At 47.4% G+C, this 24984-nt stretch overlaps 1 pseudogene; it reads left to right on the plus strand.

Moving 5' to 3' along the window:
- Positions 1–24984, plus strand: part of LOC137626042 (protein transport protein Sec61 subunit alpha-like) — a 48740-nt pseudogene that overhangs the window by 7159 nt on the left and 16597 nt on the right.

The following is a 24984-nucleotide window of genomic DNA, read 5'->3' on the forward strand; positions in this document are numbered from 1 at the left end:
ATTGTAAATTTTGATAATCACTACCCTTTAATGTAAAAGAAATTGTAACAATGGCATCTGTATAACTTCCACGAGTCACGGACTAATGTATTATACCCTTCACCCTTCAGTTCTATCACAAACTTGAGAGAGAAAGAGTACACGCATGAGTTTGACATCTGACATTCACTCATTTTTATGTTTTTCTTTTTTTTTCAGCAAAAATTTTATTAGAGGAAAAGAAAATCTAAACATCTTGCTAACATACGGAAGAAGAAAATTTGCTCTATTAAAGAGTTCAGAAGAGAGAGAGAGAGAGAGAGAGAGAGAGAGAGAGAGAGAGAGCCTTACCTTATTGCCTTATTCTATGTTTGGGTTCCCCAAGGTCCCTCAGTGTGAGGCACCTCGTATATCCACCAGAGAGTTGCTAATGCATCTTCCGGTGTATTTTGCATCTTCCAGTCTTGGATGGTCTCGGATGCATCTTAGGTATTTATCGAGCTTATTCTTAAACACATCTACACTCACTCCTGATATGTTTCTTAGATGAGCTGGCAGCGCATTAAATAGTCGCTGCATTATCGATGCTGGTGCGTAGTGGATTAATGTCCTGTGCGCCTTCCTTAGTTTTCCTGGTATAGTTTTGGGCACTATTAATCTACCTCGGCTTGCTCTTACCGATATTTTTAGCTCCATGATGTTTTCAGTAATTCCTTCGATTTGCTTACATGCTTGTATTATCATGTAGCGTTCTCTTCTCCTTTCTAGACTGTATAGTTTTAAAAATTGCAGTCTTTCCCAGTAGTCAAGGTCCTTAACTTCTTCTATTCTAGCAGTATAGGACCTTTGTACACTCTCTATTTGTGCAATATCCTTTTGGTAGTGTGGGTACCATATCACATTGCAGTACTCGAGTGTACTACGTACACAAGTTTTGTAAAGCATAATCATGTGTTCAGCTTTCCTTGTTTTAAAGTGTCTGAATATCATTCCCATTTTTGCTTTACATTTAGCCAACAGTGTTGCCATTTGGTCGTTGCATAACATATTCCTCTTTAACATTACACCAAGGTCTTTAATTGCTTCCTTGTTTGTGATTGTCTCATTATTAGGTCCCCTGTATGCACATACCATTCCTTCTCTGTTTCCATAGTTTATTGATTCGAAAATTTACTAGAGTTAAATACCATCCTATTTATCTCTGCCCATTCATATATTTTGTTTAGATCTCTTTGTAGTGAGTTCCTATCTTCATCACAAGTAATTTCTCTACTTATTCTTGTGTCATCGGCAAAACTTCTCACTACAGAGTTTTTAGCATCACAGTCTATGTCTGAGATCCTAATAACAAACAGCAGTGCAGCTAATACCGTACCCTGTGGCACGCCAGATATTACCATATCTTCATCTGATTTCTCATCATTTGCAACCACTATCTGTTTTCTGTTTTGCAGAAATTCTTTTACCCATTTTCCTATCTTTCCCACAATATTATGCATTCTCATTTTTTTTCTCTAATATATTATGGTCTACCTTGTCAAAGGCTTTTGCAAAATCTAGATCAGTGATTCCCAACCTTTTCGTGACCGAGTACCACTTGGAGGTCCCGCATAGTCGCCGCGTACCACCTGGTTCCAGAGAAACTAAATTCGATCAGATACCACTTTATTTCTATAATTGTAAAAATAGAACACGCAAATTAACTAAGACGACAACAACTCAATGCGAGGGCTGTATCTGCTTCTTCTCCACAAGCTGGTCAATGCGGGGCATGACTTTGCTCACAGCACATCGGAAATCATGCCCGGGCGCAGCAAGACGGTTCCGGCTCTTCGACTTGATGGCCATGAAGGCTGAGAACCCCTGCTCGCACTCCCACGTCGAGGGGAAAATCAGTAGCTGGGGAACAGCGTGACGGGCTAGCGTCGGGTACGAGGAGGCCATGCTCACCCAGAAGTTTAAAGGAAAGCATTCTTTGTGCTTTGTCTTTGCCCGAAAGTGTTCGCGTACCACCTGGAAGGCCCTCGCGTACCACTAGTGGTATGCGTACCACAGGTTGGGAATCTCTGATCTAGATAGATCACATCTGTCTTTTTTTCATTTATCATATTTTTGTACATGTTTTCATAGTGTGCTATCAGTTGGGTTTGTGTACTTTTTCCGGGCACAAAACTGTGGTGACCTATATTAAATAAATTATTTTTAACCAAATGATTCATTATTTTCTTTTTTATTACCCTTTCATACACTTTCATAATATGTGATGTTAGACAAACAGGTATATAATTGCTTGCCTCTTAGTCTCGATCCACTTTTGGAAATAGGAAGGAAGGGGGGGGGGGAGAGAGAGAGAGAGAGAGAGAGAGAGAGAGAGAGAGAGAGAGAGAGAGAGAGAGACTTTGCTTAGAGGTAGGACTTCAAGGGGGATAGGGCTGATGGGCAAGTTTGATTAAATAGCTAAGGTTTGTATAGTTAGGAAAAATACAAATTACCTACGAATATCATTTGTTCCGTAACTGAAATACAAACCACGCTATTTAATATGGGTGACTCACCCCTTAGGAAGGGTGGTAAGTCCCAGCCAGTACTGGCTTTTGGCTTTGCCCGGGGACTCAGTATCTGAGAGTGTCAGCACTCAACAATAAGGAGTCCCTGCACCTCGCTAGAACCTTGCTGCACAAGGGCTGCAGCCTACATAAGCTGTGTGTGAAGGTCTGAAGTGTGATTCGTCCTAGGAAGTTGACCTGTAGTCCCTTAGAAGGAAACTTTAGGCTAGGACTCTCCCAATACCACCTCGTCAGGGTATGGGGACGTGACAGTATTATCTTAAGGAAACATGGTTTACCTGCAGTGGTTTGAGGTCAGCTGTGCAGAGAACCCAGGATGCTGCTTTCCCCAAGAGAGGGGAGGATGAAGAAAAGAGTAAGAGCCAGACAAATCTTTTCATTCATGCAGACTAAGACCAGGTAACAATGCCCTCAACCTTCTGCTACTTGTCCACTAAGGAGCCTGAGGTTTTAAACCAGCTGTTGTGCAGCCACCACAGGGCCGATAGAAAACGTATCGAGCCTTCTGTGGGTCACGTCGTGCAGGTAGTGGGCTGTGAAAGTCGTCTGATGCTTCCACACCCCAGTTTGAAGGACCTGCGTCATTGAGAAATTTCTCTTGAAGGCCAGGGACGTAGCTACGCCCCTGACATCGTGTGCTCTAGGGTGACATGACGGAGGAGGGTCTGGATTCAGGGACAGATGGATCACCCTACGAATCCATGCCGAGATGGTATTCTTGGTGACCCTCCTCTTAATCCTCCCAGTGCTAACAATGCTTGCACCTGGTGATGGACTGTAGCCGTTCTTCTGAGATATAACCTCAGACTCCTTACTGGGCACAGTAGGAGAAGGTCTGGGACATCTGTTACAGAACGGAGACTTGAATCCGGAAGGAGTCGAACCGAGCGCCCGGCACCCCCTGATTTTGAGTCTTAGCACCAAACTCAGGGACGAGTTTAAACGTTACCTTCCTCCCATACCCTTGCATCATGGGCGATGTCCTATGAGAGACCATGAAGTTCACTGACTCGCCTGGCCGAAGCCAAAGCTAGTAAGAACACCGTCTTCCAAGTTAGGTGGCGAACTGAAGCCTGGAATAATGGTTTATAGTGAGGTCTCTTAAGAGACCTGAGAACCCGAACCACGTTCCATGGAGGAGGTCTCACATCCGACTGAGGGCAGTTAAGTTCATAACCTCGTATGAGTAGAGAAAGTTCCAGCGAGGAAGAAAAGATCATTCCTTTGAGCCTAAGGCTAGACTTAAGGTCGAGCGATAGCCTTTCACCGCCGAGACTGAAAGGCGCCTTTTCTTCCCGCAAATACACGAGGCAAATACACGAGGAACTCCGCTATTGCTGGAATAGTGGCACCGAGTGGAGAGATACTCCTTCCAAGACACCAACCACAGAAGACTTTCCACTTTGCCTGGTAGACAGATGCGGATGATTTTCGCAGATGTCTAGACATCCTAATCGCAACTTGTTGCGAAAATTCCTCTCTCAGCGAGATGCTGGATAGTCACCCGGCTTTGTGGAAGATGCTGGCATGTGGTTGTCTGAGTAGATCGTGTCATGAAAGGAATTCTCTCGGAAGTTCTGTTAGGAATTGCAGAAGGTCCAGAAACCATTCCGCGTGATGCCATACCGGAGCTATGAGGGTCATTAAAAAATTGACCGATATTCTGGTCTTGTTGAGCACCCTCCTCATCAGACAGAACGGGGGAAAGGTGTATATGTCGATGTTGTCCCCCGTTGTTGGGAGGCATCTTGCCAGAGCGCCTTGGGATCCGGGACTGGGGGGAAAGTGCAGTGGAATCTTGAAGATCAGCGCTGTCGCGAACAGATCCACAGTCGGGAAACCCCACAAAGTCAGGACTTTGTTGGCTACTAGATGACACAAAGACCACTCGATACTCACTTTCTGAGACGCTCTGCTCAGATTGTCGGCGAGCACATTCCTCCTGTCTGGAATGAAACGCGCCGATAGTAGAATCGAGCGGACTTTGGTCCATCTCAGTATCTCTACTGCAAGATGGGATAGCTGCTTCGAAAAGGTACCTCCTTGCTTGTTGATGTAAGCCACTACTGTGTTGTTGTCGCTTATTACCACCACAGAGTGACCTGCCAGGTATTGTTGGAACTTCTCAAGGGCCAACAAACCAGCCTTCATCTCTAGACGATTTATATGGAGGCACTTTTCTGATTCTGACCACAGGCCTGAGGTCCTGTGGTACAGAACCCCCCCCCCACCCCTTTCTTTGAGGCGTCCGAAAACAGCATTAAATCCGGGGGATAAGGACGAGAAGATCCACTGCTCTTCGTAGGTTCTCGTCTGTCACCCACCACTGGAGGTCCTTCCATTCTGCAGGACTCATAGGGATCATGATGTCCGGGGAATCGCAACCTTAATTCCACCGGGACTTGAGCCGCCACTGGAGATCTCATCCTGAGGCAATCGTTGGGAACTAGACGAGCCAAGGATGAAAGGTGACCAAGGAGACGTAACCACGATTGGGTTGGAAGCTCTTCTCGACTGAGGAAAGGGCTTGCGACCCTTCTCAGCCTTGCTAGCCTCTCGTCTGATGGGAAGGCTTTGTGGAGATTGGTGTCTATAATCATGCCTAGGTAAACCAGTCTTTGAGTGGGAAGCAGAGAGGACTTCGAGATTTACTATGATCCCCAGATCCTGGCAAAGTCCTAGAACTTTGTCTCGGTGTCGAAGAAGGGATGACTCCAAGTCTGCTAGGATCAGCCAGTCATCCAGTTAACGGAGGAGACGGATGCCGATCCTGTGTGCCCACGATGATATTAGGGTGAACACTTCTGGTGAAACTCTGTGGTGCTGTGGAGAGACCGAAACACAACACCTTGAGCTGGTACCCCTTGTGGTCTAGGCTGAATCCTAAGTACTTCCTTGAAGACGGATGGACTGGGATCTGGAAGTACCTGTCCTTCAGATCCAGTATACACATGAAGTCTTGCGGCTTCACTGCAAGACTGACCGTGTTTGCGGTCTCCATGCTGAACGGAGTTTGCTTTAATCTGGACGTCTGCCCTAAAGGCCCGCCCCCTTGCTGATCACATGGCAAGGGAGCTAAATGACATCGGATTCGGCCTCAGGGGAGGTAGAGATGTTGTGAACGGGACGCGATATCCCTGACTGATTACGGAAATCGTCCAGGAATCGGCCCCGAGTTGCTGCCACTTGTCTGCGCAACCTTGTAGGCGTACCCCCACTGGCGGACCTGCAGGGGGACTGCCAATCCAAGCGTTTGCGGCCTCGGCCGCTCCCTCTAGGATTCTTCCCCCCCTGGAGGACTTCTTGCCTTTCTTGTCCTTGACCGGAAAGGGCTTAGACACCACTGTCTTCGCTGCCGTTGTCTTGGTGGGGCGTGGCTGCTGGGATGCTGGAGGTTTGTAGGGCTTGAATGATTGATTGATTTAAAGTTTTCAGGCATCCTGACATCTGAGGTCATTGACGCCGGTAACATTTAATTTATGTATACAAAAATAAAAAATAAAATAAAATAAAAAATAAACTAAAATAAAAAATAAAAGAGTATTAAATTAAAATCATAAAAGTTGAATGTCATAAAAGTTAAATATTTTTCAGAAGACCTGCTTCTGAAATAAATCTAAAAATGCCACTTGCATGGTAGGACACATCATTTCCAAGAATCTTGGCAAGGATGAACCTGCCACCCTCACCTCGAGCCTCAAACAAATATCTATTCCTTAAGTTGTTATAATTGGGGCATTCGGTCAACAAATGCCTTACTGTTAGAGGTACTAAACAGTCGTCACAATACGGTTGGTGTTGGCCCTTCAGCAGAAACTCGTGTGACCAATACGGAGACGACAAAGAGACGTCTCCCATTTTCGGGGCATCATATTATACTTCCAAGGAGATATGACATTTATTACCTCTCGCATTTTATTCCCATCTAGGCTATCCCATTGCTGTTGCCATTTATTGCAAACCAATTTCTTGATGTCAGGTAAGAAGTCATTACAGGGAATGGGATACCTTATTGGCAGCAACTCGGATGCAGCCTTCTTAGCCAGTGAATCTGCCTTCTCATTCCCAGACACACCTACATGTGCTGGAACCCAACAAAATTGAACTGTTATACCTCTCCGTCCAATGATAAAAAGCCATTCTAAAATCTTTAAAACTAGAGGGTTTTTAGAATTAAAAACTTCTATAGCTTGAAGGACACTCCTTGCATCACTAAAAATTGTAAAATTACCCTCCTTCTCCAACGCTATTTTCTCAATAGCGGTTAATATGCCATACAGTTCGGCAGTAAATATGGAAGCGGTCAGAGGAAGTGCACTTCTACAATCAAAACCATTACTATGTAATCCAAATCCAACGCCAGCATCAGATTTGGAGCCAACAGTATAGATAAAAGTTGATCCTCTATGTTCTTTAACATGTTCATTAAAAAGACACCTGGCTTCTAGGTCTGACATATTCTTCTTATCTCCAATAAAATATTTACAAAAAGATATCTCTGGTAACTTCCATGGAGGCGTTGATGATACCTTGAATGGAAGTACCTTATTTCTAATTATATCCAGACTATTTAATAATCGTTTTACCCGAAAGCCATAAGGTTGAGGAGATTTTGGGTGCAACTCAAAGTATGATGCGTGTCTTACAAGGCTTGCAGTCTGAAAGGCTAGAGAGTTAGGGAGTCTTTGCAATCTAAACCAATACCGAATAATGGAAGACATTCGGTAAAGGTCTAGAGGTAACTCTCCAGCATCAACAAGGAGACTTGGGATAGGCGAGGTTTTAAAAGCTCCAGTAGACAATCTAATACCTGCATGATGTATCGAGTCTAATATTTTTAACCGGCTTGGGGTGGCTGAAGAATATATTTCACAACCATAACTAATTTTGGAAAAAATCAAGGCCTTGTATAATTTTAAAATAGTATTGCGGTCTGCCCCCCATGATGTATGGGACAATACTTTTAAGATATTCAGAGCTTCAACACATTTAGCTTTTAACGCTTTTAAGTGAGAAACCCATGTAAGCCTACAATCAAATATCAAACCTAAAAATCTAGCTTCTCTTGCATATGGTATCCGTTGACCTTTAATGTATATATCCGGGTCTGGATGTACTCCCCGGATACGACAAAAATGGACAATGGTAGTTTTACTTGTCGAGAACCTAAATCCATTCATGTCAGCCCACTGGATAATTTTATCAATAGCGAGTTGGATTTTTCTCTCAACCATTGCCATTCTAGTGCCAGCAAATGATATTGAGAGATCATCCACAAATAATGTTGAGAGAACATCCTGGGGAATGGCGACCATCAGATGTTTCAGGTTCTTGGTCACTCGCCATGAAACAGTCCCATATCAATGTTCTCGAAGCCATGGCAGTGTTCTTGACCCTGAAGAGAGACTATCCTCCGAGGTCGACCCACATCAGAGTAGTGTCAGACAGCACAGACGAGGTACACTACGGCAACAGGGGAGGATCCAAGTCACCCAACCTGAATCAGATCCTGGTCACTTTCTTCGCCTGGGCAACAGAAAAGAACTGGTTCCTGTCAGCACCTCACCTAGCGGGAGGCCAGGATGTGAGAGCGGGCTCACTATCCAGGACGAGTCCCCTGGAGTCAGAATTTCATTCCGGTGGATACTCAGGCTCGTTCCAGGCATCCAGGTAGATCTATTCACAACTCAGATCAATCACAAACTTCCTTGTTATGTGACCCCAATCCTGGACCCTCGGGCTTATGCCATGGACGCATTACCCCGGGATTGGAACCATTAGAAGATTTCCCTATCTCCCCCAGTGAATCTTCTGAAAACTTTTACACCGACTGCGCTCCTTCCGGGGCGCAGTGGCTTTAGTACCACCTCACTGCCCAAGAACAGTTGGTTTCCTCTCCTCCTCGAGTGGAAACTCCGTCCCATCCGGATCCCGTTCCTCAAACTGACCCGAGTATTCCAAACTCACTGTGTCAGATTACTCAAGGATGGCCAAAACCCTAACTTTGTAGACTACAGGAAGTTGGCAGCTCGTAGAGACGCGAACATTGAACCGGAAAACGATTTCTTCATCGAATCAGACAAAAGGGACTCGACAATTCGCCAATATGATTCGGCCGTTAACCCCCAAAATAGGTGGTCCCCTTGGAAGGTTATTCCTCTTCTCCAAGATACTTCTCTATGTCCGGTCACCACTCTCAGGGCCTTTTTAGCCACGACTGCTACCCGATCGTCTGGCCCCTTGTTTATCAGAGAACAAGGAGGTACCATTTCCATACGTGGTATTAGGCAATAGATCCTATACTTCATTTAACAAGCCAATCCGGGATCATTTCCCCATGCTCATGCTATCCGGTCCGTAGCTACCTCCATCAATTATTTCCAGAAGATGGACTTTGATGACCTTATAAAGTTCACGGGTTGGGAATCTCCTATGGTCTTCAAACGCCACTATCTAATGAACTTACAGGCTCTTAAATACCCAACAGTTGCAGCTGGGAGCCTTATCTCTCCCCAGTGATCTTTTGTTCTTCCTTTCATCCATCTCTTTTCTTCTCCCTCCTACCCGCCACTCGCACCACGACGCCGCTTCCTTGGTGGTTCGTTAGCCCTAAGTTTATTACATATTAGGTTATTATGATTGTAATTATTATTGATTACCGTTGTTATAGGGTTGGGATATTCTTAGCCATGTCAGTTTTGTAGCATGTTTCCTCTGATAATCGGAGGCTTCCCTGTTATCATGTTTGTTTACCTTAATTATTTATGATTTTCTTTACATGGTGTTGTTTCTCTCCCCTCATTAAATTAGTTGTTATTGTTGGGCTTGGAAGGCATTCTCTGGTACATTTTCACCGGGCGCCACAGGTCGACCCAGAAAAGGAATTTTGACGAAGGAAAAATCTATTTCTGGGGAGAGACCTGTGGCGCCCGGTGAAACCCTTCCCCTTTATTTTACACGATCCCACCCTTTTCCAAGCCGTCATGACCATTACAGAAGGATGTTGTTCAGGTGGCGCTCGCGTCGTGGCGTGGTGGTGTGGCGCTGGTGGTTGGCTAGGACCTTTGTATCGGCCCATCCCTTTGACGAAGGAATTAACTAAATGGAAGACAACCTGTGAATAGTGGTTTTCACGCGCCTTCGCTTTATACACGACACCCAAAAGGTGCTCGCGCGAGGGTAGTAACCTCAGCATTCCATGCTTTTATCTTTCTCTGGTATAATTGGAAGGTTTTATCAGAAAAGATATATAAGAAGGACTCTTTTCACCGGGCGCCACAGGTCTCTCCCCAGAAATAGATTTTTCCTTCGTCGAAATCCCTTAATTGCTAGTGCAAAAAGGGTTACACTCAGCACACTACCCTGAGGAACTCCTTCTTCCTGGCACTTACTCTCTGATAGAGTATCCCCAACTCTCACTTGAAAAACTCTACGTGAAAGAAATGCCTGAATAAATAGTGGCAGCTCTCCTCTCAATCCGATTTCATGAATGGTTTTAAGTATACCATATCTCCATGTGGTATCATATGCCTTTTCAAGGTCAAAAAATACTGTAACATGGTGCTGTTTGGAAGCAAAGGCTTCACAAATAGAAGACTCAAGTCGTATCAACACATCAGTCGTTGAGTGCATTTTTCGGAATCCACATAGAATCGATGATAAAATACCTTTCTTTTCAAGGTACCACATCAGCCTTGCATTGACCATCTTCTCCATGATTTTACATAAACAAGATGTCAATGCAATAGGACGATAGTTTGCTGCTAAAAACTTGTCTTTACCGGGTTTTAAAAAGGCTAAAATAATGGCTAGTTCCCAAACACTTGGGTAACTATGATCATGCCAAATTCTATTAATAATGCTTAAAATAAATAGCTTTGTATTAAAATGTACATGTTTAATCATTGCATATGGAATTCCATCAGGTCCAGGGGCTGTATCATTGCAATGAGCAAGTGCGGAATCAAATTCTCTTTCAGTGAAAGGAGAATTATACGACTCTTCCCTTCTTGTTGCAAAATTTAAAATTTTCTTTTCTTCAGTGTTCCTATACTGGTGACCAGGGGCTCCTTCACACTTGCTGGATACATTTGAAAAATGATTAGCCAGGGCATTGCTAACTTCATTTGCTTCAGTTACATACTGGCCATTCACCTTCAACACTGGTGGTGGGTTGGGGGTGAATTTGCCAGCTATCTTTTTTACTTTCCTCCACACAGAAGATGGTGGTGTTCTACTGTTAATGGAGGAAACAAAAAACATCCATGACTGGCGCCTTGCTTCTTTCATGGCACGACGGAACTGTGCTCTACATTTCTTGTACATAATTAAATTCTCATCAGTTCAGCGTCTACGCAATCGTGTTAGAGATCTTCTTGTGGCTCTGTGGAGTGCAGTTAGTTCTGAAGACCACCACGGGACTGGTCATCGTTTGAATAACCCTGTTGTTTTGGGAATTGAATTGACTCCTGCTGTATGAAAAGTTCCATTCAGTAGGTCTATGGCATCATCAATACTTTCAAACTGTTCTGCTCTCCCTTTGATTTCACTTAGCTCAGAAAATTTAACCCAGTCTGCCTTGTCTAGATTCCATCGTGGCGATCTTTGCAAAGGCGGACCCTTGTTGGTGTTTATAATGATTGGTGCATGATCACTAGTATGCCAATCTTCTAATGTCCTCCAATCAAAATTAAGAAGGCAGTTAGAGCTTGCAATTGAAAGGTCAATGCATGACAAGGTACCTGTCTGAACATGGAAGTGTGTGGGCTCTCCTGTATTAAGGAGTCCCACATCCTCATTCTCCACAATTGATGAGATAATATTGCCCCTTGTGTTTGCTAAGATATCACCCCATAAAGGATGTCTACCATTCAAATCTCCCAGTAAGAGAAATGGTTGAGGGAGTTGATGAATGACCTCTGCTAAATCATCATATAAAATATTATCATTTAGAGGCAAGTAGAGAGAACATATTGTATATTTTCTTCCTATATCAATTTGTACAACCACTGCCTGCAGTGTTGTACATATAGACATAGGTATTTGGGGAACATCTCGACGAACATACATGAGACTTCCACCATGGCTCCCTGCTTGATGATTATATGGTGTTCTATAGCTAACATACTCTCGAGGACTAGGAGTGTTAGCATCAAGCATACTTTCCTGTAGACATACAATTATGGGGGAATGTTCATGAATTAGGAGCTTAAGTTCTTCAAAATTTCGCCCTTAAACCCTGACAATTCCATTGCAAAATTGAGGAGAAAACTATGGATTATTTCGGGAAGACATCTTGGATGAGGTCTTCCCATTAGCAGTTTTTAATCTAACATTATTACCTGTAGGTTTCTTCAGAGATGGTCTTGTTATGTTGGGTTTTACGTTGGTGTTTTTCTTTGTATCTTTTTTATTTATTTGTTGAGGGGGATGGTGGACCTCAACTTGAATTTCTGATTTATTTAAATTGTCTTCTGGTTGATCGGCAACATCAACATACAAAACATCATATTTATTTGATGTCATAATTCTAGTATTTCTTATGGAAGGGGGTGAGAGAGATGGAGGTCTCTCTCTTTTACGATTAATAGGTTGCGAGTTACCAGGTTTTTGTACCTTCCCCACTACAGGTACACCTGATAACTTGGTGTCAGGTGGAATCTCCATTAAATCAGGCAAGGATATGGCCTGGGAGAGGTTAGTACTATCCTTTGTAATGGGGGACAAAGGTTTGATAGTGGTGGGCAATGTCTTTTTGTTGATACTCAATGATAAATCTTTAGGAGGAGATGTTCTTGTCTTATGCAGCACTTTATGAATAGATGGTGAATTCCTTTTTTGAGAACTACCTACAGTAGTAGGTGGGTGAGATGATTCCCGAGGAACTTTTTCTCCTGTTTTTAATGTCTATGCATAAGTATTAGATTTATTTAATAATCTCTTGGCATGCCCCACGCTTACATGTTCAATAATGGATTTATTGAGGGCAGCCTCTTCTAACTTATAAACTGGCAGCTCCTATCATTAGATTTATGATTAGAGTTGCAGTTTAAGCACCTTGCCTCGAGTGTACATTCCCCATGGTAAATATTGGAGCAAGTATTACAAATTTTTTCACTATTGCAAACTTTGGAAGGATGTCCAAATTTAAAGCAATTATAACATTGCAGTGGCTTTTGCTTAAAAGGTTGAACTCTGATCCTTTCGTTTTCTATGTCTATGTGGAAAGGTACATCGGCATCCTGGAAAGTAAGAACAATCATTGATGTTCCAGGTACTTTGTGTACTTTCCACACTGATAGAGGACACATAGCCAATATCTCCTCTTCAGTAAATTCATACAGATCCCTATTAAAAACCACTCCCCTTCCATAGCTAAAGTTTAGATGGGGTTTGATGTCCAATTTTATATCATCATTTACTGTCTTCAAATTGGACAGTATAACAGACTGAGTGTAAGACTTGGCCTTTATCAAGTAACTTTTCTTCCCGAATCGAGATATATCTCCAGGTGCGATCGTACCTACCTTCCTCTGAAGAAATTTGCAGATCTTGAAATAGTTTTCCGTACCTCCTACAGATTGAGCAAGAAGCCACATTGGTGGTTTTGGCTTTCTTTGGGATGGCATATCTGCCTCTATATCTTTATCAGCCCAGTCTGCTGGTCTGTAGACATCCAGATCTTTAGGTGCCCCATCACACAGAGCACCCTTAACACTCATATTACCTACTTTAATATCAACAATATTACGGCTTGCATTAAATGCTTCCTCATGACAATTAAATGATAACCAAGATTCCCAATTATCATCCTGAAGTTTCATTCTAATTTCTTTTATTGATCCGTAACACTCAAATATTTTATGTAGCATATCATTATTAGCTTCTAATGGGATTTGGGTAACGTGCAGGACATTCAGTTTTCCTGTGTTGCCCAAATTACCCTTTTTCCGAGTGTTTAAAGAATAGTCCTATTTAGTTCCTACGTCGTCAACGGAGTTTTCTTTAAATGAATTGCCAGAGGTCGTCAACAGTGCCGGGGGCGAGTCAGCATATCCAGGGGAGGTGGGGTCATTCTCACAAGAATCCATCAGAATAAAGAAAAGAGAAGAGTGATTTTTTGAATAGTTTGATTTACCTGCTTGAGAGCATTAAGGCATCACATGTTGGGAAGGAAATTTGCACTCTCCACTACCGGCACAGTGAGAGTATACTTCCCAGATGGTCCACTCCATACCCTACCCGAAGGATAGCATCAAAACAGATATAGAGGCACAGGTGTAAGCTGAACCCGCCTGTTAGGACTGAGACCAAGAAACTATGGAATCATCCTCCCCATATCTGTAATGACGGGCTTCCGGCCAAAAGCCGAGAGTCCTACCCCAAGCGTTGGATCCCCCCTAGATTCCGAAGACCCAACACTTGAGAATAGTTCCGCCAAAAAGGTCCAAACCATCTTCGGGATGGCTGAGATCATCCAATACTCGCACATATAGCTTTGAGCACAAACACCTCCCAACCGTGACACCTTTCCCATTCATCAAAGCAGGCAGCAATACCGGATGTAGAAACATCCAGCCAAGTGGCAATAACAGATGTAGAAACATCCATTGCCATAAAGAGAAAAAAAAAATAATAATAAACATAATATATGTAAATATATACACATATACATATGGGAAATTTTACTCATAGGGTTGGGACAGCAACATGAAGGAAAGTTTATAATATTAGGAGAAGGTTGAAGCAATATAAGGAGGAAGAAAAAGATAATTAAGAGAGAAATTTAGATTCGAACTGGGGGAGCAATTTCCCCAAGTTCGAGAGCCCTCTTGCCCGTCACCAAGTTTCAGCACGGGAATAGAATGCCGTGCTGAAGCTCGGTGACTTCATCAAGGCATTCTCTCATTAAGAGGGAGGGCTTGAATGTCAAAGCCCTATGTAGGAGGGAGTCTTGGTGACTTCCTCCACCTCTCAGCAGCCTGCTCCACGTCCTTAGGCTCAAACAAGTTCGTTCCCATAACGGAAGAATGTCTGAACCTGTAGATTCCGGTGCTAGGGGCCTCCCGGGATTGTCTTGGAGTCCTTTGACTCCCTCCTGGGAGGGATGCAGGACTCCAACAATGACGGAGGCAGGCTCTTCTCCACCCTTATTCGAGAAGACTTTACCGCGCGAGGTGGGGTTTCCCTCAATGGTGTGATGGGGGAACGTCTCACCTCATGTGACTCTCCTGAGGACGGGAGATCTTCATCCGAAGGGGAGGGAGAAAAGTCTGAGGGGGAAGGTTGCCTGCCTCGAAGACTTACAAGGAGACAGCTTAGTCCTCGGAGAAGTTACCGTGTCCGAAACTCCTCTTTCCCTCTTCAGGGGAGTAGATGCAGCCAAGGATTTGTGGCCCAACTCAGAGAGAACAGGCTTGAAAGCCTGTGCTACCGCTCTGAATAGAGCCCCCAACCAGGGATGCTGGCTGCGCTGTCAGACACTTCCTCTGGAGGGGGAGTCGCCTGTAAGAAAGAAGATAAGGAAGAAATGTCCCTGGACCTTTCTGGAACCTTCCCCCCTACCCACAAGCGCGCTGTTCTGTGTTTGCGGGGGGGGGGGGGGGGGGGGGAGGATGCGGTGATGGTGCCCTTACCGCGCGTTGTCCTGCAGCCTCGCGCGTGGGAGGGTATTGGCGATTGCGCTAGGGAGAGCGCGCGGGAGACTGCTGCAGTGCTCGCTGGCGCACAGGCGGGACTTCGTAGAGTGCGCAGGAATCAGATTGACGTGCAGGATCAGAATGAAGAGCCCGCGCGGGCCAGAATGTTGGCGCGGGCGCGCGCGAGTCTGTTGGCGCGGGCGCGCGCGAGTCTGTTGGCGCGGGCGCGCGCGAGTCTGTTGGCGCGGGCGAGTCTGTTGGCGCGGGCGAGTCTGTTGGCGCGGGCGAGTCTGTTGGCGCGGGCGAGTCTGTTGGCGCGGGCGAGTCTGTTGGCGCGGGCGAGTCTGTTGGCGCGGGCGAGTCTGTTGGCGCGGGCGAGTCTGTTGGCGCGGGCGAGTCTGTTGGCGCGGGCGAGTCTGTTGGCGCGGGCGAGTCTGTTGGCGCGGGCGAGTCTGTTGGCGCGGGCGAGTCTGTTGGCGCGGGCGCGGGCGAGTCTGTTGGCGCGGGCGAGTCTGTTGGCGCGGGCGCGGGCGAGTCTGTTGGCGCGGGCGAGTCTGTTGGCGCGGGCGAGTCTGTTGGCGCGGGCGAGTCTGTTGGCGCGGGCGAGTCTGTTGGCGCGGGCGAGTCTGTTGGCGCGGGCGAGTCTGTTGGCGCGGGCGAGTCTGTTGGCGCGGGCGCGGGCGAGTCTGTTGGCGCGGGCGCGGGCGAGTCTGTTGGCGCGGGCGCGCGCGAGTCTGTTGGCGCGGGCGCGCGCGAGTCTGTTGGCGCGGGCGCGCGCGAGTCTGTTGGCGCGGGCACGCGCGAGTCTGTTGGCGCGGGCGCGCGCGAGTCTGTTGGCGCGGGCCCGCACGAGTTTGTTGGAGCGCAAGCACGCAAGACAAACTATTGGCGCGCGCGCGCGGGAGACCATCTGTACCCGCGCGCGGAAAAGATCATCAGCGCTTGCGCGCGTAAGAAGATCGTCGGCGCTTGTGTGGATCATCGGCGTTTGCGCGCGTAAAAAGATCGGCGAGAGCGCGCGCGCGGGAAACCATCGGTACCCGTGCGCGGACGATCATCGGCGCTTACGCGCATAAGAAGATCGTCGCCGCTTGCACGCGAAAGAAGATCGTCGGCGCTTGCGTGCGTAAGAAGATCGGCGAGCGCGCGCGGTTCACGCGCTAGGAGGTTGAAGGGTTAGCTGGCCGGACGATCAGGAACTGGGATGTGTCCTTAAAAAAATGGCCGGCATCCCCCTATGAGGACCGTAAGCAGGTCTGCTTCAGAGTCCAGGACCGAAGTCCTTCGTTGCAGCGCATGGTTGCGCTGGTAGATCAGTAGGTCAGCTGGCAGGACGATCAGGAACCGGGATGTGCCCTTTGAGGTAGAGGTCACTGGAAGTTCTGCTTGATCCTCTGACGCGGAGTCTCTATGAGAAACCTCTCCCGCGAACGAGAGAGGTGCCCTTCGTAGAGGAGACTTGAAGACACTCGTGGTGAAGCCCCTTGGGGCCGTTGAATCAGCAAGCTGACCTTATCAGGAATGATCCTCCGAAGAGGAGTCTCTAAGAGTGGCTTCTCTCGCGAACGAGAGGGGTGACATTTTGTAGAAGAGACCTGAAGACATTCGTGGTGACGCCCCATAGGGCCGTTGGATCAGCAAGCTGACCTTATCAAGAACGATCCTCCGAAGAGGAGTCTCTATGAGTGGCCTCTCTCGCGAACGAGAGAGGCAACACTTTGTAGAAGAGAATTGAAGACACTCGTGGTGACGCCCCTTAGGGCCGTTGGATCAGCAAGCTGACCTTATCAGGAACGATCCTCCGAAGAGGAGTCTCTATGATCGGCCTCTCTCGCGAACAAGAGAGGTGAACACTTCTTAGAAGAGACTTGCCAAGACTGTGCTCCACCCCTGAAGGAAGAGAAACTCAGCAAGGGGGGAGAAACATCGAAGGCGATGAATTTATTAAGGTATGAGAAGTTCTCCCTCTGAAGGGAGAAAACCTCACACCTAGGGAGGAAACCTCCCTCAGAAGGGAAGTTGTCCAACCCCAGGAGGCAAACCTCCTTTAGCGTTCTAAGATGATCTGAAGTGCTGGCACGGTGTCACGGGAGTACTTCTAAGAGAAGGGATAACGCCCATGACGACGTCCTCCGAGGGACGGCAGCGACAGTAGATTCCCCAGTCATGAACAAGACAGCTCGGCAGCGACAGCAGATTCCCCAGTCATGAACAGGACAGCTCTGCTTCGTTGGCACTCTTTAGTCGAACGAAAAAGAACTGCATAGTTAAATGGGAAAATAAAAATAATTATTTTAACAGAAATTACGCAAGGAGGAACTCCAAAGAGGAACCCCGAGGGAATAGCATAATATAAGAATTAAGTATACGCCCTCCTTCTCAGATGACATCCACGGGAGAAGGGGGGCGGAGGAACTGTAATAAAAACAAAATTATAACAGAATTATAATTATAATTATCTAAATCATCTAAGAATATACACTAAAAGTGAGAACCACTGTCCCCCCGAAGGGAAGTGTTCCCCACGGAGAAAGCTGAAGAGTTAAAATACAATTAGATTTCACTAAAAATAATTGAAACAAACAACGGAATAGCAACCTACCCTGCAACGGGAAAGGAGCTATCGTAATAGTACGTAGTTGTAGTAAGGGTGAACAACCTCGAGTAGAGAGAGACCGTAGTCAATCTAAAAAAAGGCTACATTCCCTTCGCTGAGAATCCAAGTTTCCCGTAGGAAAGGAGGCAAAGCGAAGATAATAGATGAATGAAGAGAGTCCAGACGATGACGATTCCCCTGCGGAGGCCGAGTTAACGGATATAAGCCAACGGGAAGACCGAAGGACCAGAGGGAGAGGTCATTCCCCACGAAGTGGAACTGTGGTGGCCTTGCACTACGCAAGTGTCGTTGTCGTACATCACACACAGCACAAACACTGAAAGGAAACTTACTACATTTCTATACACAAATATATACATAAACATTAAGAATATTTATATATATTACAAGTATAAGAAAAAGTAAGTAAAAAAGACGAAAAGCATTAATGGCTGTCAAAGAGGCGAGGGTGAGAGCGGACACGTCCGACTACCACCCGAGCCGAGAGCAAAGTGAGCTCAGCACAGGTGTGTGTGTGGGGGGGGGGGGGGGAGCAGGTTACCCTCCCTACCCCCCGCTAACAAGCGGTGGGGTAGTAAACGCTCATTAAAATTCTAATGGCTCGTCATTTCAGCTACGCCGAAAGTAATAACCCATATTAAATAGCGTGGTTTGTATTTCAGTTACGGAACAAACTGTCTTTGTAAAAATACAAAGAAAAACTTTGAAAGCCCGTATCTCAAAACTATACTTATTGACCTTCAAATTCAAGTCTCTCTCTGCTTTAAAGATACAGCATTGAAATTTGGTATATAACTTAAAAATACATTATAAAACCATGAAATGAAGCCCTTTTTTCCAATTTCATTTTTTCCCCTAATTTTTAGGGTTAATTTTTTAACCATAATGAAAAAATTCATATCTGGCAAAAAAATTACTTTTAGAAAAAAAAAAAATTCATATTATTGGAGGTCTATATCCTAATAATAATTATCAAGGGACGAGATAGAATTCCCTAACTAATGCAAACCTGGAGTTAGGTGGATATTCTTCTTGAGTAGTTGTATATGTATTATCTTGACTGCAGTTTAAATAACTATGCATACCACATTTTTTTTATGAATAGCCAGCCAAGCAGACTAACTTAATGCTTTGGTTTTAATAAAAACTATGTAGTCTCACAAAACAAAAAAATTCTCCCTTTTACCTTTTTCTCTTCCTGCCTTTAGATAAAATCTTGACATTTCCATCAGAAACAGTTAGCACAGATTGCTTGTTTTTATTTTGCTGAGCTATTCCAAAGCACTTTCTCTCACTGGCTAAATCCTGGAAAGAAAAATAAATGACAAATTTGGAGATAATTTGTATTTTTCCTAACTATACAAACCTTAGCTATTTAATATGGGTTATTACTTCGGCGGACCTGAATGACGAGCCATTAGAGTTTTAACGAGGGTTTACTACTCAACCGCTAGTTAGCGGGGGGTAGGGAGGGGTAGCTTGCTCCCCCCCCCTCTCACACACACCGGTGAATACTTCACTTTGCTTAGAGGTAGGACTTCACGGAGGACAGGGCTGGCGGGCAACCTTGATTAAATAGCTAAGGTTTGTATAGTTAGGAAAAATGACAAATTCGAAGATAATTTGTATTTTTCCTAACCATACAAACCTTAGCTATTTACATAGGGTTTCCTTTCGGTGTAGCTGAAATGACGAGCCATTAAAGTTTTAACGAGTGTTTAACTACCCCCGCGCTAGTTAGCACGGGTACCCCTCCCCCCTCCACACACCGGTGAGCTGCCTCACTTCACTCAGAGGTAGGACTTGTCTCGGGGGAAAGGGCTGGCGGGCTAATGTGTAAATAGCTAAGGTTTGTATGGTTAGGAAAAATACAAATTATCTTCGAATTTGTCATTTGTTCCGTAACCGGAATACAAACCACGCTATTTACATAGGATGACTTACCCTTAGGCTGGGTGATAAGTCCCCAGCCTTACTGGCTTTGGCTTACCCGGGGACTCAGAATCCGAGTGCGTAGCACTTCGAGAAAAAGAGTCCCTGCACCTCACAAGTTTATTGCTACGCAATAAACGAGCAGCCTACATAAGTGTGTGTGTGGAGAGATGAAGAGTGACTCGTCCTAGGAAGTTGACCTGAAGTCCTTTATATGGAATTCCAGGCTAGGACGTCCCCATACCACCTCGTCAGGGTATGGGGGACGCGACAGTATTGTACTTAATACTAGGAACACAAGGAAGCATGGTTTACCTGCAGAGGTTTGAGGTCAGCTATGCAGAGACCCAGGATGCTGCATTCCCCAAGAGAGGGGAGGATGAAAAAAGTAGTAAGGGCCAGACATACTTTTTCATTCACGCAGACTAAAACCGGGTAACAGTGCCCTCAACCTTCTGCTACCTGTCCATTAAGGAGCCAGAGGTTAGACCAGCTGTTGTGCAGCCACCACAGGGCCGATAGAAAAAGTATCGAGGCTCCTGTGGGTCACGTCCTGCAGGTAGTGGGCTGTGAAGGTCGTCTGACAATTCCAGACTCCAGCTTGTAGAACCTGCGTCACAGAGAAGTTTCTCTTGAAGGCCAGGGACGTGGCGATGCCCCTGACATCATGTGCCCTAGGGCGACGTGACGGAGGAGGGTCTGGATTCAAGGCGTGATGGATGGTCCGTCGAATCCAGGCTGAGATGGTGTTCTTGGTGACCCTACTCTTCGTCCTACCCGTGCTCACAAACAGGGCTTGCACGCGGGGACGGGCTGCAGCTGTTCTCTTCAGATAACGTCTCAGACTTCTCACTAGGCAGAGTAGCAGATGATCTGGGTCATCTGTTACAGAGCGGAGACTCACAACCCTGAAGGAGTCGAACCGTGGGTCCGGAACTCCAGGGTTCCTAGTCTTGGCAACAAACTCAGGGACGAACTTGAACGTTACCTCCCCCCATCCCCTTGAATGGGCAATGTCGTATGAGAGACCATGAAGTTCACCGACTCGCTTGGCCGAAACCAGGGCGAGCAGGAATACCGTCTTCCAAGTCAGGTGTTGGTCAGAGGCCTGGCGTAATGGTTCGAACGGAGGTCTCTTCAGAGCCCTGAGAACCCGAACCACGTTCCAAGGAGGCAGTCTCACTTCTGACTGAGGGCAGGAAAGCTCGTAGCTACGTATGAGTAAGGAAAGTTCCAGCGAGGAGGAAATGTCTACAGTATTCCTTTCAGCCTGAAGGCAAGGCCTAAGGCTGAGCGATAGCCTTTCACCGCCGAGACCGAAAGGCGCATTTCCTCCCGCAAATAAACGAGGAACTCCGCTATTGCTGGAATAGAGGCATCAAGGGGAGAGATACCCCTCCCACGACACCAACCACAGAAGACTCTCCACTTCGCCTGGTAGACACCTGCGGATGACTTTCGCAGGTGTCGAGACATCCTTTCCGCAACTTGTTGCGAAAAGCCTCTCTCAGAGAGGAGACGCTGGATAGTCTCCAGGCGTGAAGTCGAAGCGATGCTACGGCTCTGTGGAAGATGTTGCAATGTGGTTGTCTGAGTAGCTCATGTCGTGGGGGAAGCTCTCTCGGGGGTTGCGTCAGGAGCTGCAGAAGGTCCGGGAACCCCTCTGCATGATGCCATAGCAGAGCTATTAAGGTCATCGACAGGTTGACCGATAGTCTGGTCTTGTTGAGCACCCTTCTCATCAGACAGAACGGTGGGAAGGATTAGACGTCGATGTTGTCCCACCGTTGTTGGAAGGCATCTTGCCAGAGTGCCTTGGGGTCTGGGACTGGGGAACAGTACAGCGGCAGCTTGAAATTCAAGGCTGTCGCGAACAAGTCCACTGTCGGGGAACCCCACAAAGTCAGGACTTTGTTGGCTACCTGAGGATCCAAAGACCACTCGGTACTCACTATCTGCGAAGCTCTGCTCAGATTGTCGGCGAGCATATTCCTTTTCCCAGGAATGAAGCGAGCTGATAGACGTATCGAGTGGACTTCGGTCCATCTTAGTATCTCTACTGCAAGATGGGATAGCTGTTGTGAAAAGGTACCTCCCTCCTTGTTGATATAAGCCACTACCGTGGTGTTGTCGCTCATCACCACCACGGAGTGGCCCGCCAGGGTCTGTTGGAACTGTTGAAGGGCCAGAGAAACGGCCTTCAGCTCTAGCAGGTTGATGTGGAGGTACTTTTCTGATTCTGACCATAGGCCTGAGGCCCTCTGGTTCAGAACGTGGGCCCCCCACCCTTCTTTTGACGCGTCCGAAAACAGCATCAAATCCGGGGGAAGGTCGAGAAGATCCACTCCCTTTCGGAGGTTGTCGTCGGTCAGCCACCACTGCAGGTCCTATTGAGACCAGGAAGTCCGTGGAATCGATGCCTTGATCCCACCGGGACTTGAGCCGCCACTGCAGATATCTCATCCTGAGGTGGCCGTTGGGAACTAGACGGGCCAGGGAGGCTAGGTGACCTAACAGACGTAACCATGATTGGGCTGGAAGGTCTTCTCGACTAAGGAAAGGCTTTGCAACCATCCTCAGCCTTGCAATCCTGTCGTCTGATGGAAAGGCTCTATGGAGATCGGTGTCTAATATCATGCCTAGATATACCAGTCACTGTGTTGGGAGCAGAGAGGACTTCTCGTGATTTACCATGATCCCTAGATCTTGGCAAATTCCCATAAGCCTGTCTCGGTGTCGAAGAAGGGTCGACTCCGAGTCTGCCAGGATCAGCCAGACGTCCAGATAATGAAGGAGACGGATACCGTTCCTGTGCGCCCACGAAGATATCAGTGTGAACACTCTGGTGAACACCTGAGGAGCTGTGGAGAGACCAAAGCACAGCACCTTGAACTGATAGATCTTGTTGTATAGGCAAAATCCTAAGTACTTCCTCGAAGACGGATGGACTGGGATCTGGAAGTACGCGTCCTTCAGGTCCAGTGTACACATGAAGTCTTGCGGTCTCACTGCAAGTCTGACTGCGTCTGCCGTCTCCATGCTGAACGGAGTCTGTTTGACAAACCCGTTCAGAGTCGAGAGGTTGATGACTGGTCTCCAGCCTCCAGACACCTTCTTTACAAGAAAGAGTCGACTGTAGAAGCCTGGGGACCCGTCTGCCACCTCTTGGAGAGCGTCCTTCTTCAACATGGTCTCAACTTCTGCCCGGAGAGCTTGCCCCCCTTACCGATCCCATGGTAAGGGAGCTTAAAGACACTGGCCTCGTTGTCAGGGGAGATAGAGAGGATGTGAACGGGACGCGATAACCCTGAGCAATCACGGAAATCGTCCAGGTATCTGCCCCTAGTTGCTGCCACCTTGTCGCGCAACTTTGTAAGCATCCCCCCACTGGTGGACATGCACGGGGACTGCCAGTCCTAGCGTTTACGGCCTCGGCCGCTCCCTATAGGATTTTTACCTCCCCTGGAGGACTTCCTGCCCTTCCTGTCCTTGACGGGAAAGGGCTTAAGACACCTTTGGCTTTGCTGCTGTCGTCTTTTTCGTATTCTTAGCTGGACGGGGCTGTTGAGTTGCTGGAGGTTTGTAGGGCCTCGATGTCAGGGCCCTATGGAGGAGGGAGTCCTGGTTGGACTTCCTCCACCTCTCAGCAGCTAGCTCCACGTCCTTAGGCTCGAACAGACTCTTACCGAGCACGGAAGAATGTCTGAGCCTGCTAACGTCGGAACTGGGGACTTTCTGGTGGAATCTCTCGGCAACTGCATCTCGACGTTTCAGGATTGTATTGGCCCACATGCTCAAGACTTGGTGGGCCAGAAACTCGATGGTCAGCGTGCCAGAGAGTAAGAATGTCTCCAGTGCCTTCCTGGTGCTTTCTTTGGACAGGTCCTCAGACCGCACCAGGATGCCCAGAGACCCCAGCCAGATGTCAAGCCACAAAGTTGCCTGCATGGCACACTTCGCTACCTTCTCCTGGCTTAGGATCTCAGTAGCAGAATACGAAACCTGCCGGTTGCTCTAGAGGGACTCCCCCAGTGAGTTCTTCCACAGAATGGTGAATGGGAAGACTCAAACAAGTCTCCTCTAAGATCTCGAAATACCTCCTCTGGTGGACTCGAGGAGGATGGAGGAGCTTGTTACCGGCGCTGGATCTGTTGGAGGAGGCAAGCTCGGAGAGCTGGCCTTCGACCTTGTCTCTGGCACTCTTCATCCCTTGTGACCAGGGCAAGGCTGCACTGGCCCTAGAGGGCTTCTGGGTGCCGTAGACTCGGTCCAAGACCATGTCCTTACCCTCCCGAGGAGGAATCTCAGGGTCCGGGAACCCGTTGAGATTTCTCATGAGGGTCAGAACTTGCCAAAACGCATGTTCTGACTCTTGATGCTCTCCTCCCGAAGGGCTAGCTGCAAAGTCTCCAGTCCCCAATGGCTCTTCCTGGGGGGACACATGGACATTCTCCGAAGGTCTAGCTGGTTCCTGTCTGATCCTTGCAGAAGACTTAGGCAAAGTTTTTGAGTCCTTCGGCTCCCTCCTAGGAGGGACACAGGACTCTAGCAACGATGGATGCAGGCTCTTCAACCCCGTGTGAGGAAACTTCTCAGGGAGAGGCGGAGTTTCCCCCATTGGTGCGATGGGGGAACGGACCGGCTCGTCCGACTCCCCTGAGGATGAGAAATCCTCGTCTGCAGGGGGGGGAGAGAAAGTCTGGGGGGAAGAGGGAGCCTTGCGCAAGGATTTCCGAAGAGACAGCTTAGCCCTCGGAGAAGTCACCACGGCGGGAACTCCTCTCTTCCTCTTCAGGGGAGACGAGGTAGCCACTGCTTTGTGACCTAGTTCAGAGAACACAGGCTTAAAAGCCTGCATGAGAGCTCTGACTATGGTACCAAACCAGGACTGTTGGCTGACAGTCGCGCTGTCAGACACTCCCTCTGGAGGGAAGGGGATCGATCGATCCCTAGGAGGAGTCGACAAACGAGGGTTCGCCTGAAACGGAGCTGAAAGAGAGTCCTTAGACCTGTCCGGGAACCTTCCCACCTTCGGCGAGCACGCTGTTCTGCGCTTGCGAGGGGGGGAGCAAGAAGATGATCTGTCTGCCTGAAGCCCCATGAAGTCACGTGCGGGATCGCGGCGTAAATCACGCTGGTGGTCGCGAGCCGAGCCCTGCCCTGCCCTGCCCTGCCCTGCCCTGCCCTGCCCTGCCCTGCCCTGCCCTGCCCTGCCCTGCCCTGCCCTGCCCTGGATCGCGCGCGGAAGGAT

This window comes from Palaemon carinicauda, chromosome 33 (assembly GCF_036898095.1).
Source record: "Palaemon carinicauda isolate YSFRI2023 chromosome 33, ASM3689809v2, whole genome shotgun sequence".
NCBI classification, from domain to species: Eukaryota; Metazoa; Arthropoda; class Malacostraca; order Decapoda; family Palaemonidae; genus Palaemon; species Palaemon carinicauda.